The 16,020-nt window shown below is 50.7% G+C and overlaps 1 protein-coding gene and 1 long non-coding RNA gene across 2 annotated transcripts in view; both read left to right on the forward strand.

Moving 5' to 3' along the window:
- Coro2a (coronin 2A) overlaps window positions 1-16,020 on the forward strand; it is a 54,161-nt gene that overhangs the window by 2,536 nt on the left and 35,605 nt on the right. The window lies entirely within an intron of this gene.
- LOC147004327 (uncharacterized) lies at window positions 13,989-14,912 on the forward strand. Its single transcript, XR_015047249.1, has 3 exons — window positions 13,989-14,155; window positions 14,258-14,300; window positions 14,774-14,912. It is a non-coding gene; the product is annotated as an uncharacterized LOC147004327 (long non-coding RNA).

A 16,020-nucleotide genomic window follows, 5' to 3' on the forward strand; every position in this document is an offset into this window, starting at 1 on the left:
GTTGCAAGCTTTTGCCTGAGGTGTATCATTTTGTAGAGTAACCATAGAAACAAAAGTCTGTGAAATGGATCTACCTGCCCTTTGCTCCCAGGCCTCTCCTTCCGGGACTTTACCCCCGAGGAGATCACTAGAGAGACGCGGATGTATTACTGCTATCATGGAGTGTCCTGACAGTGAAGAAACATTCTGAGACTTCTGGACCACTGAAAAAAAGGCTAGGTGGCAACGGCAAGATAATACACACACACACACACACACACACACACACACACACACACAGAGCCCAAGTGATCTGAGACAAGGTGGCAGACACAAACCCTGTCCCCTCTGTGATCTCTGGCCTGCTGGTTTCCACCTCAGTTTCTCCATCTGGGAAGTGGGCGTGGCCTCGATGGTGACTGAGTCTGCACAGCTCAGCAATGGAGCCTTCTACAGGAGGAGCAGAGTGCTCTGGACATCCAGAAACTGCTGCCCTCCCTCCCTCCCTTCCCCAGAGATAAGTGTATTCCCTTGGGGAGGGTGGCCAGATCCCCCCCCCTCCAAGAGACCCTGCTTGAAGCTTTTGCTCTTTTCAAATAGCCCTGAATCAGACCTTGGAGAACGTTCCCTCTTCTCTGCCAGGCATGAGAAGACCCCAGATGATGCTGCAGTTTTCATTTTGATTCAGAGGGTGTGTGTGTGTGTGTATGTGTGTGTGTGTGTGTGTGTGTGCTCTTCCTCAGGGCAGTGAGGAGGCACTTGGCACTCCCACTCCATCCAAAGGGCCAGGAGACCCCTCTCCCTCTCCCTCTCCCCCTCCCCCTCCCCCTCCCCCTCCCCCCTCTCTCTGGATGCCTTCTAGTGCTTATGCATTAGCTTAAACCACTCCAGAAAGGCTTATAGCAAACCTTTAAAAAATAATAATAATAGTAGCAGTAGTGCTGGTAGTAGTAATAAATTCATGTAATTCAACCTAAGTAGAAAAAGATATAGCAGCCAGGTGTGGTGGCGCACGCCTTTAATCCCAGCACTCAGGAGGCAGAGGCAGGTGGATTTCTGAGTTCGAGGCCAGCCTGGTCTACAAAGTGAGTTCCAGGACAGCCAGGGCTATAGAGAAACCCTGTCTCGGGGAAAAAAAAAAAAAAGATATAGCTAAAGATGTTATTATGGTTCCTTACTGTAAGTGAGCCATGAGGTGTGGTAGGTGTGATTAGATTTGAAGTAAGGAAGTCTTAAGGGGCAGCCTGATCAATAACAGTGATGACAACCACAGGACTACTGTTGATCAGCCCTTGCAACTCCGGGCCTCCTCCCCAGGCTGTCCCCAGTGTTTACCAAACGCCTTCACCAGAGAATAGGCTGGAGGAGTTTGCAGTCTGTCTGATACGGAAGGCAGAAGGTGACAGAAGAAAGAAAGAGCAAACAGGAGTGAGTGGAGGAATGTGACCACAGAAAAGGGGACAGCCATTCTAGGCAGGTAGTGGCTTAGGGACTCTGAGAGGGTGACTTGGCCAAACAAGGCTGAACTATGGGGCATCGGGGTTGGGGGAGAGGCAGTGAGAAGCCCCTAAGGTAGGTCGGTGCTAAGAAGAGCAGGAAATCAGGAAAGAGCAAGAAAACGAAGGGCAGAGGCCACGGTCCTGATTACCTAACCCACCCCCACCCGTGTGCAGGGTGCAATCCTACAGGTTAGTGCAGGAGGTACTATTTTTAAGTCTCTCTTTGGGTTAGAAAAGCATGAGGTGCAGAGAAGCTTAGAAACTTGCAACAATGTGTCAGGGAGAAGCTAAGGCTTCTGGCGCAAAGCCCCGAGAGCCATGCCTGCTCTTGAGAGCCAGGGCACAGCCACCTCCGAGCACGCCCGTTTCCCTGGGATCGCTGTGGTTTAGCTGTTCCTGTCACTGCCAAGTTCGTTTGTTGAAACCGCCACCCCCAGGGTGATGGCACAGGAGGGGCTGGTCGGATCCGGAAAACAGAACACTTCTGAGGGTTCATGCCCCTGCAAAAGAAGTCCCAAGAGACACACCCCTTCTACCCTGGGGACACACAGACCATCAGGCACCTTTCCCTGAACCCGGAAGCCAGCCAACCGGCCCTCCTGTACACTCACTCCTAGTCTGCAAACTTATCTTGGACTCTAGGCTGCAGGAACATTGAGAAGTACATTGTGTGATTCACGGGCCACCAGTTACAGGAGTCCAGACCTGGGTGACAGGGGTGGGCCTGTGAGCTAGGGGCTCAACCCCATGTTTGCAGAACAGTGGAGGGGCCCGACTGGAACCCAGGCAGGAGAGGGGGACTGACTGGCCCTGCTTCCTGATTCTGTTCTCCTGTTGGTACTGCCTATGCCCTAGGCAGATGGGGGTTCAGACTCCTTAACTCACTCAGCCTTCTGAAGCCATAGGTGCGGGTTTGGGCAGGTCGGAGGGTAGACACCAGGACCTGTTAATCTCTTCCTGTGTTTCCTTTGTTTCAGTTTTGATTTTTTTTTTTTTTGAGACAATGTCTTGCTCTCTACTTCAGGCTAGCCCTAAACTTAGTACTACAGCCCAGGCTAGCCCTGGACTCACAGAAATCCTGCTTCAGCCTCCTCTGGAATTACAGGTGTGAGCCACCCTGTCTATAATCTAATTTTTAAGTGGATCTATTATGTTTTAGGTAGATTGTATCTCAATAAAGTTAACTGACAAAGAACATGCGCTTGGGTTTTCTGCTATGAGTACTTCTTGATGGTAGATAAAACTTTAGAAAAGGACAAAAAAAAGAAAACTAATGTTTCATGTCTTCGTGTTCCTGGAGATCAGTGTGAACACTTGGAGGGGGGGAGCTTCCCTCCTACTTTTTGGACACTGCCATCCTCATTCTATGGATGAGAAGATAAGGCCCCATATTGTCTAAATGACTTTCATACCCTGCCATCTGCCTGCAGAGTCCAGACATGTTGCTCTTCTCTGTCTGCAGGCAAACCCTGGAATAGGTGGGCTTCACTGAGTCACCTCTACCACCCACCTACCCACCCTACTCCTAGCTGTGGAGCTAGTGGGTTTCAGGAATGAGTGGGGTCTCATTCAAAAGAGAAATTGGGGCCAGGAGAGAACCTGTATGGGAGTCTCATGACAGCTGCTTCTAGCCTGGCCTTGGGCCCATAGCTTGTAGATGGCTGGCAAGTGGCTTGATCCCTGGAAGTACTAGGGACTTAAAAGAGGCCCAGGCCAGAGTCTCACCCCTCAGCCTCGTTGGGAAGTGACAGGTGACAAGAAAGAGATGGGCTTTGCCAAGCCATACTGCCCCTCCCCCTGAGGACTTTTTCTCCTGCAAACTGTCTGTACATTTCACTCTGCACTGGGCCAGTACACTCTGACAGCCAGCCTCTAGCTGGTCTTAGGCCAGGATCATTCCCTGCTCGCCTGCAGAGTAATATCACAATGGCACCAGCCACTGGCTTCAGGCAGATGTGTGGCAAGTGCTCAACAGGGCACGGTATATGGGTGCTCAACAGATGGGCTGCTCCTGGGGGCGGCTCCAGGGTGGTGGCCAGACTGGTGGACTGAGCGCCCTTCCCAGTGAGCTGGACCACACGGGTCCCAGCCTGCGCAAGAGACAAGCCTGAGCTTCAGGGTCAGAACCAGCATTCAAGGCTGTAGATAAAGGAGCAGTGGAATGGAAGGAACACTTACTCTAAGGAAAGAGCCTGGTCCTGCCACTGTGGCGCCCTTTAAACAAACCCTGTCCTCTCTTTTTGCTTGTGTCCCCATCCATAAAAGGAGAACTTTTGTCCTCCAGTCTTATTGCTCACACTTACCACTGTCACCGGCACTGTCACCATGCACTGGGGTGCTTCTGAATTTGGAGGGAGGGATGGCTAAGCCAGAGTCAACATAACCCTCAACTGCCAGGGGCCAGCCCCGGCGGCGGGGGGAGGGGGGGAGGTGGTCTTCTTATTGTTGGTTCTTCTTGGGGCAGCAGAGTGGGGAGAGCATTGGTGGAGGTTAAGACTTGGTCTTAGGAAATATTTAGGGTTGCTGTAGAATAAAAAGTTCACTTATCTAAGTTACTATGCCATTGTAACTGCCTTCTGTGTTCCTCTGAGGCCAGAGACTGCAGTCTCAGGCACTTAGCACCTCATCCTAAAACAGCAGGAGATTAAGTAAAGGATTAATTGCTAGAGCCTTTTCCCTGTTGTCCAGATGCCTCTTGCTTGTCCGGCTAGGGGGAAGTTTGGAGCAATAAACTTCTGTTGAACCAGGTGAAGAGAATAACACTCCCACAAGGAAAAGCTTTTACATAAGCAAATATGCATAATCTCACATAAATTCATATATAGATTCATGCATGCTCATGTATACATTTCCATTCGAACCAGTTGAGTCCAGCTTGCATGCATTCTCACAATTACACACACACACACACACATGCACACATTCTCACAATTACATACTTACACACACATCCATACTTGCGTATGCATACGGAACATAAGACCAAGCACCGGTGCAGAAAGAACTTAATAATCACAGATATAATTTTAGGAATTCCTGTAGGATCATCATTAAGACTTAATTCATCTATTTGTCTATATAGTATCACTACAAGACAGTACATCTTCGTGGATCTGCAGAGATCTGCTCCAAAGGGGTGTGCTACTACTTAGTGATTGTTATATATGTTTAATAATAACAGGGAAAGCATATTTTTAAAATATTTATTTATTTAATATTTGTGAGTACACTGTCACTCTCTTCAGACACATCAGAAGAGGGCATCAGATCTCATTACAGATGGTTGTGAGCCACCATGTGGTTGCTGGGAACTGAACTCAGGACCTCTGGGAGCACAGTCAATGAATGCTCTTAACCACTGAGCCATCTCTCCAGACCCTGGGAAAAGCATATTTATAGCAGGAATCTTTCCTAAAATGAATCCCTTACAGCCTTGCTTAATAAGGACGAACCCAAGCCGGGTGTGGTGGTGTACACCTTTAATCCCAGCACTTGGGAGGCAGAGGCAGGCAGATTTCTGAGTTCGAGGCTAGCCAAGGCTACACAGAGAAACCCTGTCTCAAAAAACCAAAAAAAAAAAAAAAAAAAAAAAAAAAGACGAACCCATTGCAGATTACTTAATAATCTGAAGCAGACCGATCGCCTCAGGACGATCACCTGCTAGTTATTAGCTTGTCCCATTGTAACTCCTGACACTCAGTATCACTCTAAGGGGGGAGCCATAGCTATAATCAAAAAGCTGGGAACCAGGGAACCTCTAGCTAGGATCTCCAGTCCATCCTGGATGTGGTGGGAGCCTGGGGAGACACCCTGAAAGAGGCAGCACCTTCCGAGCTGCTTGTGGGGGGTTGAGTCATCCGCCTCTGAAGGTCAGTGCCTCACCCACCTCCCCAGACTTTGCTCCTTCCCTTACAGAATGGGAGTGAGTGACTGGGCCGGAATGTGGCTTCATTGGCAGAGTGCCTATCTAGCTCGTAGAAACTCTGAGTTCAATTTCCAGCACCCCATAAACTGGGTGTGGCGGCTGTGTCACTGACCCCAGCCCTTGGGAGATAGAGGCAGGAGGATCTTAAGGTTCAAGGCTGTATAGCGAGGTTGAAGCCAGGTTGGGATACAGGAGACTATTCCAGAAAAATGGGAGATTGCTGCTAAGGGCCTGCTCTGCCAAGTGTACGGGCTTGTTTCGAGCCCCAGACCCTAAATGACATGGAAGTTCAGCTCCAGGCACCCCTCTATTGTACTTGGTTCTGAGTTCTGGGGTGTCTGGGCAGGAAGTGCCTCCAGCCTGTTGTGAAAGGCCTGTGATCAAACTGGAAAGGGACAACCAGCTAGACAAATGGCTGCTGCTGCCCTCACACCACCCGATTGAACAGTTCCAGGGAATGTCTGCTTACCCTTCTTCACTTGGAAGGGACCCTGATGGCAGCCACCTCTCAATCAGGGATCACAGCCCCTCAGGGGAAGAGAACCATCTGTGCCAAAGGGACCCATTAGGCCCAAAGTGCTGCTTCCCACCCCTCCCCCATCCCTCCTCCACCCCCTTCCCCCCACCCCTGTGAAAACCTCCAGAACCTGCCTGAGGAGCTGTGGGAACTGCCAGCTTCAGAGGCGGGGTGTCATGTCATCACAATGAGGACTGGTCTATCAGTGAGGCCCAAGGTGGCAGTGCCACTGGGAAAAAAAACAGTCTGGGGGCAGAAGGAGCATGTCTGAGTCAGATATGAAAAAACAATGTACACACAAATACAGAAAAATGTTCAAGCCAGGCTTGGTGGTACAAACTATAATCCTAGGCCTTTGGGAGGCTGAGACAGGGGCATTGCAAGTTCAAGGTTTGCCAAGATATTAGATCCTGTCTCCTAAAGTTAAAAACTGGGCTGAACGTGTATCCCTGGTAGAGAACTAGCCTAGCATGTAAGAGGCCCTGGGCTCCATCATCAGTACCGTGGGGTGGAAGGGTCAGAGGGTAGGAGACTATTCAGACATCTGTCTGGGGATCTTCAGTGGGTCAGGTTGTTTTGAATTTTCTAGACATGCACACATTTCTCCACTACACTTGTGATGCTGAGTATGTCTGTACATACTCAGACATACTCAGCAGGAAGACCCAGTTGGCATCAGCAGGCCAGAAGATGATGTACCCTTCAGGTCGAGAGGGGATTGGGCACATAGAGAGGCCTGGGTGCCGTTCCCAGGGACAGCTTCATGGGGAAAAGTCTCACAGCTCTGGGGCTGCAGACAGACCATTGAGACTGGCCAGAGCCAGGAAGTGGGGGTCCTGCCATAGTGGGGCCCTCCTCTGAGAGGTGCCGAGATGGCTAGCACAGATCTGGGGACACCTGGGCAGGCAGGGGCCCAAGCCTTGGGATCTGTGATGCATCAAGAACCCAGGGTGATGGCAGGCCCCAGAATGACACCAATAGGGAGACCCCATTCCCTGAGCGGCATGGGGTCTCGGTCTTTGCCCTCAGCACTCAAGCCTTCAACCACCTGGCATAGTAAATAAAGACGCTGAGCTTACTGTATTGATTTGGTTTAGCTTTTGAGACAGGGTTTCCCTATATAGCCCTGGCAGACACGATACTCACTGTATAGCCCGTGCTAGCCTGGAACACCTGGCCATCCTTTTGCCTCAGTTTCTGCAAGGGTGGTATGTGCCACTGTGCCTGGCTCCCATCTAGAGTGTGTTTTGTTTTGTTTTGTTTTGTTGTTTTGTTGTTTTGTTTTGTTTTCTGATTTTGTGTGACGGCTGTTTTGTCTCCGTGGATGTCTGTGTATGGTTTTCATACCTGGTGCCCACAGAGGCCAGAAGAGGAAGTTGCAGTTACGGAGTTGTGAGCCCTGAGTCACCATGTGGATGCCGGGAACTGAATCTGGGTCCTCTGGAAGAGCAGCTGGTGCTCTTAACCACTTAGCCAGCTCTTCAGCCCCACATCTAGACTCTCACGTGTGTTCTCTCCTCTCTCATCCCCGCCCCTGGCTCATGCTACATAGGGGCACATCTGGATTCACGCCTGCTCACACTAGGTCCCGCCTCTTCTTCATCCAAAGCAGGCTACCAAGCTAGGCAAAGGGGAGTGTGCCGGCACCAGGGAGCAGTTCAGACTGCCCAGTGGCCAGGGAGAATGGCCAGAGGAGTTTGGAGAGTTTGGAGAGCTGGCTGGCCACTCATTAGCCTCAGCCCTACTGTAACCATGACGTAGTGGCTTGGCCATTGGCCAATCAGGAGAAAGCGCTCCACTTTCCACATACAGTGCTGGACTCTCAGCCCAGACCAGATCAGCTGTTTACTCCCTAAATTGTTACTGGTTTTCTTTTCTGGTTTTTTTGAGACAAGAGCTCATTTCTGTGGCCTCAGCTAGCTTGGACCAAGCTGGCCTTGAACTCAGTAAAGCCTTTGCCTCCTAAGTGCTGGGATTAAAAGCATGTTCCACTGTGCTTAGGTAGTTTTTTCTTTTTTGATTGTTTTGTTGTTTGATGTTTGGTGGTGGTGTTTTTCAATACAGGGTTTCTCTGTGTAGCCCTGACAGTCATGAATTTACAGAGATCCGCCTGCCTCTGCCTCCCATGTGCGGGGATAAAAGGCGTGCGCCACCATCACCCAGCTGCTGTTTTTCTTTTTCAATGCTCTTTTTTCTTTCCTTTTAAATAGTACTTTTCAATATAAATTTTGAGTAGGACCTTTGTCCCATATCCATAGTTTTCTGGGTATGTAGCACAAGGCTCAGAGACACTGAGTGAGTCAGTCAGATCCAGGCCTTGCCCTTATAGACTCCTGGTCTGAAGATGTCAGAGTCATTGTACAGTCCCACAGAAGCTGAGGTAGGGGTCTGGAGAGGGAGGGAGATAAAGAGCCGATGGAGTGGAGAGTGGCTATCCCCGCTCTGGAAGACTGAAAGGCTCCCCTAAGGAGCTGGGGGCCGCTCGGGTGAGGGTGGGCAGTGGGCATACTGGACAGGAGAAACTGCCTGGAAAGTCCTGAGGCAACAGGAAAGGACAGTTGGGGATGAAAGGGGTATATATAGATCTGCAGCCCGGCTCCCTGAGCAAGGTGGGGCTAGAGGGTGGGAAGCTTAGGGTCATATATTTCAAAAAGCAGAGGGAAAGAGGGAGCCTGGGTGGGGCCTTAGGCTCAGTAATCCTATTCTATAGGAGGCCCAGCTTCAATTACCAGGGGCCCTATCTCACAAAACAGATCAGACGAGAGGTAGGCTTAACACCGGGAAGTTAGAGATGTTGCAAGAGGTGTTTCAGACAAGGAACAGGAAGATGGGGGTCTGCCCATGATGGGTTGGTTCCTAGAGTTTGGTTAGAAGCACAGAGAGTGTTCTGTTCATTGGGCCTCTAATACCATCCCTCATGTGACCCACTAACCATAAAATTATTTTGTTGCTATTTTATATAACTGTAACTTTATTACTGTTATGAATCATAGTATAGGTATTTTGGGAAATAGAGGTTTGTTGAAGGAGTCCCAACTGATGGGTTAAGAACTTCTGGTCTAGACCAAACTTAGTCTGTGCCCAAAAGATGGGAGATCAAAGCCAAGGAATTATTCAAGGATGAAACACACTTTGCAGAGGTGAAGAGGCTCAGGGGAGGCAGCAGGGCTTGTTGAGGTCAAAGAGCTTACAAGATACTCTGTGTTGTGAGTCCCTTTCCTGAATTTTCCTGAAAACTGAAACTGCTGCTGGCTGAGTCTACACTGTGGGAGTCAGGAGGTTGGGAGAGAGTCATGGTCACTGTGGAGACCAAAAAGAGAGTCATGGTCACTGTGGGGACACAAAAGGGACATGTGGGAGGCTTCCTGGAGGAGGGACACTGTGTCCTGTGCCATGTCAGGCGTGGAGAGCAAAGACTCGCTCAGCCTGGATGGGGGACTGGGTTCATACTCTGGTTTGTGCGGGCCAGGAAGGAGGGTTGGCCTGTTCTGGCAGGGAGAGGTCGTTTTGCTTGTTTGTCTTTTTATTGTTGTTGTTATTGTTTACATTAGGTGTTGAGAATGAACTCAGGGCCTCTCCCATGCTAAGTACACGCTCTGCTATGAGCTGCACCCCAGCAACCAAGGAGAGCTTGCTCATTGATACAAACCAGAAATGCATGAGCAGAGGAAGCCAGACTCGGGTCAGCTTCTGTCGCCGACTTGAAATTCTCTGTAGAAGATGCCCCCATATGGCTCTCTTTCAGGCTGCTGTCTTATCTCCCTGAACTGCCTTCCCTTCCTCCCTCTCTCCTAGACCCTCCAGACACCCTCAGAAGCCACAACTTGGCTTTCAGTGCTCAGTGGAGAGACAGTGGGAGGTTTGGAGCAGGATGTTGCCCTGACAGCAGCCCCCAGGAAGGTTCAGAGAAGCAAGTGCTAGGGATTGGACAGCCTGGAGGGAGGAACTGAAGAGGGCCATGGAAACAGAAGCAGGTCTCAGGCCTTTGCCTCATCAGGCCCAGAACCATAGCTGCCCAGGCCAGAACTCCATGAAGATTTTAACAGGGTCTACTGATGCAGTTGGCAAGCAGAAGCTGACGGTCTGGGTCCTGAAGGCACCCTAGTTCTCACCCCACAAATCACAAAACATCCTAGGCTCCCTGACAGCGGCCCACGCTCGCTCTGATTGGTCCTGTTTTACAGGGGAGGGCTCACAGAGTGTATAGTGAGGTAGAGATTCAGGGACCCGCCTGCAGTGCAAGGAAGAAGACCAACTTGGAGCCCCCAAGCAGGACAAGGGCTGTCATTTTGGGTCTCTAGACCTTGAGAGGAGTGCTCCTCCCCTGCCCCACACACATGAGCTCCTGGCTCTCGTATTCACACATGAAGCATGAGAAGCAGCGTGGACCGTGGGGCTTCCAGAGTGAGGTGTGCAATATGGGATGCCTGCCAGCAGGCTACATATAACCTGACTCAACAAGAACAGAGCTTGGGGCTCAGTGTGGGCTCAGTGGAAGAGGACTGTGGCTTGCACAGGGCCCTGGGTTCCACTCCCACACCAAAACGGAAAGATTTGGGTTCACTCGTGATTGTCAGGTATGGACACCCGCTCACCAATGAGTATCTAGCAGATCTGTCTCATATGACCAAGGAATCTCTAGGGGGAAGGGAAGATGCAGAAAAGGGGTGACGGGGATCCCTACTCTTTGGTCTTTTTAGCAGGATATCCCAGTTAGTTAACCTGGTTGATTAATCCAAGCTAACCCAGCAGTTTAACAGGGTATATTAACTGCCCATTATATAACTTAGCTAACTCTTCCCCAAGGGACAAGGGTTCTTTTAACGTGGTTTTTTGTTGTTGTTTTGTTTTGTTTTGTTTTGTTTTGTTTTGTTTTGTTTTGTTTTTCAAGACAGGGTTTCTCTGTATATCTCTGGCTGTCCTGGAACTAACTCTGTAGAACAGGCTGGCTTCAAACTCAGAAATCCACCTGCCTCTGCCTCCCAAGTGCTGGGATTAAGGCATGTGCCACCATTGCCCGGCTTTAATGTGTTTTTTAATTGGTTGTTTTATTTATTTACATTTCAAATGGTATCCCCATTCCTAGTTTCCCCTCCACAAGCCCCCTATAGTCTCCTCCCCCCCCCCCCACTTCTATGAGGGTGTTCCCCCGCTCTCTTCCCCACCAATCATGCCTCAGCGCTTGAGCGTTCCCCTATCCTGGGTCATCAAACCTCCACAGGACCAAGGGGCTCCCCTCCCAGTGATAAGGCAATCCTCTGCTACATATCCAGCTGGAGCCATGGGTTCCCCCCTATATGCTCTTTGGTTGGTGGTTTAGTCCCTGGGAACTTTGGGTGGTCTAGTTTGTTGATATTGTTGTTCTTCCAATGGGGTACAAACCCCTTCAGCTCCTACAGTCCTTGCCCTAACTTCCCCATTGGGGTCCCTACACTTGGTCCAATGTTTGGCTGTGTATATTCTCATCTGTATTGGTCAGGGGACAGCTGTATCAGGCTCCTATCAGCAAGCATCTCTTGGCATCCACAATAGTGTCTGGGTTTGCTGTCTGCATGTGGGATGGATCCCCAGTTGAAGCAGTTGCTGGACGGCCTTCCCTTCAGTCTCTGCTACACTCTCAGGACAAGGTTTTAACTGTTTAATTGTATTTCATGTATGTGTTTGGTATATGTAGACACGCATGTGGCGCAGCATGTGTTTGGAAATCACAGGACACCTTGTGGGAGTCAGTTCTTCTAGCACAGAGGTTCCAGGGATTGAACTCAGGAACTCAGATTGTCAGGCTTGGTGGCGATCACCTTTACACGCTTAGCCATCTTGCTGGCTCCCTAAGGGAGTGTGGTTTTAAGAGAGCTGGGTGTGATGATGCATATATGTAATCACAACAGTCAGGAGCCTAAGGCAGGAGGATCACCACAAATTTGTGACTAGTCTGGGCTATACAGTCAGACACTCTCCCTCTCCCCGTCTCTCCCTCTCTCTGTCTCCCTCCCTCCCTTCTGCACAAACAAAACTAAAAATAGGTTAATTGTCACAACCCCCCACCCATGAGGGCTTGTGCACAGCACTTGAAGAGCAGGTTGACAGCCACTCTGAATAGCTGTGAATGTCCCTCATGTTTATATCACATCTTTTCATCTGCTGATGGGCTCTGGAATTTAATATAAAATACTGGTTGCCAGGTGTGGAGGTGGTAACACAGGCCTTTAGTCCCAGCTCTTGGGAGGCAGAGGCAGGCAGGTCTCTGGGTTCTAGGCCAGCCTGGTCTACACAGAGAAAACCTATCCCCCCCAAAAAAACAAAAAATAAATAAAATAAAATACTTGAGTGCAGTCTCAGGGGTTCTGCCCTTTGGGTTGATGAAAACATGTGGAAGCTGGAGTTGGAGAGATGGCTCAACAGTTAAGAAAGAGCACTGGCTGCTGCTGATGAGGACCAGGGTTTGAGTCCAGTATCCACACGGGGGAGTTACAGACTCAAAGCTGTCTGTAATTCCAGTTCCAGGGGATCTGATCCCCTCTTCTGACCTCCAAGAGTACCAGGCATGCACCTGGTGCACAGGCATGCACACAGGCAAAACACCTATATACATAAAAATACTTTTTTTTAAGTTTGGAAGTGGAATGCTATTCAGGTATAATACCAGCACACAGAAGGAGCAGAGCTTCGAAGTCACCCTTCACAGTGAGTTTGAGGCCAGCCTAGGATATATGAGAATGTGTTTCAAACAAACGAACGAACAAAGAAGCTCACAGCCTGTGCTAAATCTATGGTCTCCTCTTGGCTTCGCCCTCATAGTTGAGATGGATCTCTGTTACACACTTGCACACATGTGTACAAGTGTGTGCGTGCACATGCAGACACACATGCACTGCCAACTGTGAATATAGAGTCCTACCTGACACTAACCTGTCAGCCTTGGGAAGATGCTGGATAAAGCAATGTGTTCAGGTTCACCCCATGGCACTTAGGGCTGTTGGCCTTGCCAACAGGAAAAAATCCCTGGATTTGTCTTCTCTCCTGGCCCCGAGAAACCCCATGTTTTCAACCCAAGCCTCTCTCAGTCAAAGCACCTCACCTTTCAAAAGCCAAGGGCAAAGCTGGGTGAGGTGGCACGCACCAGTTAACCCCAAAGTTAAATGTGGAAGGCTGCAGGCCGTGTTCAAGACCAGCCTGAGCCACATAATGAGGCCCTTCTTTTAAAGGGAAAAGAAGCTCTGATCCCCAAGAGGATTCTGATAATGTGGATGACCCCTGACCTTTCCACATAAGGCCTTTTCTCCTTTGCCAGCCATCCTTGGAATTTGTCCCTCCACAAACAAGTTCCCACTATTACTTAGCATGGTAGAGATAAGAGGGGAAATATTTGGTGCTGTAACCAGGCACAGGATGAAAGGAAACTTTGTTCGCTGTCTTAGAAGACTTCCAGATTCCTGTTCCCAGTTCTGCCCTGGCAGTCACGAGCATGCTGCCTCAGTTTCTCCTCCTGGATCTTGCTGTGTGATCATTCTAAATTATGGAGGACCTGCTGTACTGAGGGTCCTCAGCTCCCACCTAGGATGGGTGGATCCAGACTGGGTAAGGTGAGTTTGACACACCCAAGGAAGACAACCAGAAACTGGAGAGGAAACAGGAAACGGTCCCACAAGGAAGTTTCCAGCCATCCCAGTAGTCCGTGGTCAGGAACCTCCGACATCTGTGAGGCTGTTACTGTGGAAGCCACAGATGGCTGCTGGGGCTCCAGGGACTGATGGCAGCAGAAGCCAGAAATTGCACTCCCAGAGGACTGAGTTCTCCAACACTGGCAGGATGCAAGCCAAACCCCTCAGGGTTGAGCAGGAAAGGTGTGGAAAGGGAGGCAGGGAGCCAAGCTGGCCCTGACTGAGCCTGGTCACCTCTGGGACTCGATGTGCCTTATTCTTGCCTCCTTGTGCAGTGCCCTGCCCGTCTGAGAGAAAGCTAGTGGGTCTGGCATAGAATTAGACTCAGCAAGAGTTAGAAAATGGTGGGCTGCGGGGTACAACAGACTTTCTCTGATCTCTCCTAGTTACAGGGATGTGTGGCACCGCCCCCGCCAGCACATACATGCACACGTGTGCGCGCACACACACACAAATGCGACCCTGAGAAGTGAAGCAAGGTGAACACCTTTGCCCTACTCCAGCCCTTCTCAGAGCCCGGGACACTTTGATTGCAAACCCCTTAGGTCCAAGCCTGACCTGCAGCAAGGACTTGGTAAAACTTGCCATCCCTTACATTTTTAATTTCTGGCCTTGGATTCACTGTATAGCTGAGGAGGGCCTTGAGCTTCTGACCTTTCTGTCTCTACTTCTCAAGTGGCTGAGATAACAGATGTGTACCAGCACACCCTGCAGTACAGGTAGGATCACCACGTTTCCTAAGTAAATCAAGCCCTTTCCCCCCAGTCTTCCTCCGTGAGGCTTGCTGCAGGTCAGGCTGGAATCTGTTTGTTCCCTTTGTTGGGTGGAGTACAGGAGCCAGGGCTTGCCCTTCTCCAAAAGTGGACAGTGGTTAGCAAGAGCCTGGACTAGGGGCGGGGGTGGGGTCCCTCTGTCATATCCTGCAGCAGAGGAGACACCTAGGCCACCAGGATGCCTGTGCCAGGTTCCCCATCCAAGAAAGCCCTGCCTAGCTGAGAAAACAAAGACAAGAGCAAGCCTCAGTAGGGAGCTGCCTGTCCCAGCCCCCAGCTCTTCAGAGCCCATCAAGAACTGTCCCAGGAGGCCCAGGAAAAGCTGGAGGTTGGGAGCTTCTCGGGGGAAGTGACTGGAAAGACTGACGCTGTCCACTCCACCAAGGAAGACTGGGTGTGACGCAGCTCTGTCCTCCTAGGATGGTGGTGAAGGAAGAGAAAGATGGACGGCGACCTGGAGGGAACTCTCAGATTCTAAGCAGGACACAGAGCAGCAGTTCTTCAAATACAGTCCCCAGACCAGCTGCTTCATGGCTGCTGGAACATTCAAATGCGGGTTCCCAGACTCCAAGTCAGAAACTGTAAGGTGGGCTGCCCATATGGCTAGAGTCATCCCTCCAGGGGTTTCAAATTTCAGACCCCAGAAAACACATGGGAACCAGGTTCTGCCACCCCCACACTTAACCCGCTATCCCAGAGCAGAAGCACCTTCTCCTGGGGACATGGGTATCTTTTTCCTGAACTCTTCACCCCCAGCTCCGAGCTGATAACAGTTACAATCTGGCAGGAGATGCTGTTTGGCCTCTGTCCTCCAAGCCTGCAGGCCTGGCCTGCTCGGAGGATCTGGGTGGAGCTTGGGAGGCCAAGGCAGAAGGTGCTGTCAGCTGTTGTGGGCCTGCGGGGGGGGGGGGGGGGGAGATTAAGTCTGACCAGCAGCATTTATCACCATGGTGACAAGCAGGTGAGAGAGAAGCAGGGAAGAACTTCCCATCACCCTCCTTGTGGGGGCTGAGAGTTGAGGTGTTCGGATCTGGGGTCTCTAATCACAGGTCTGAACATAGTCAAGGATGCCCTCAGACATCTATGCTCTGCAGCTGCTGCAACAACCGGTCCGAGTGCAGCAAAACCTGCTGGTTTCCTCCAGACCAGCCTGGCTTGAGGAAAGAAAATCCCCTCTCAGCCCTCTGAAGGCAAGCTGAACATCTGCAGCTCTGGCCTCATGACGTCTCCACGTACAAACCTTGATGACCCCCCTTCCTCCACACGCCAAGCCCCAGGCTGACCTTCAGCACCCTGGCCAGCTGCATCACTCCCTACCCTAGCCTCTAGGTACAGGCCAGGACCCTCTTGCTTCTCTGCTCACCTACACACCATGAACCGTGCACGCATCTCACATGCCATTCTGGGCCAGGCGGCATAAGCCCTACCTCTCATCTGGAATCCTTCCCTTTCTGCAGGGGCTTGCTTCTGCCTTGAAGCATCCTCCCAGTGCTTCTCCTGGGTTCTCAGGTCACTGTCTCCTGCTTCAGATTACAGCTTGGAGACTGGGGCTGTAAGTCAGTGGTAAGGCATTTGGCTAGCATGCTTGAAGCCCAGGGTTGAGCCCCAGGGCAAAAATAGGCAGAACTCAACTCAGGCTGTTCAGCCTTGTTCACCAAGAATGTAC

Source organism: Mus caroli, unplaced genomic scaffold (genome assembly GCF_978045245.1).
Source record: "Mus caroli unplaced genomic scaffold, Mus_caroli_1 scaffold_6, whole genome shotgun sequence".
In the NCBI taxonomy this organism is placed as follows: domain Eukaryota; kingdom Metazoa; phylum Chordata; class Mammalia; order Rodentia; family Muridae; genus Mus; species Mus caroli.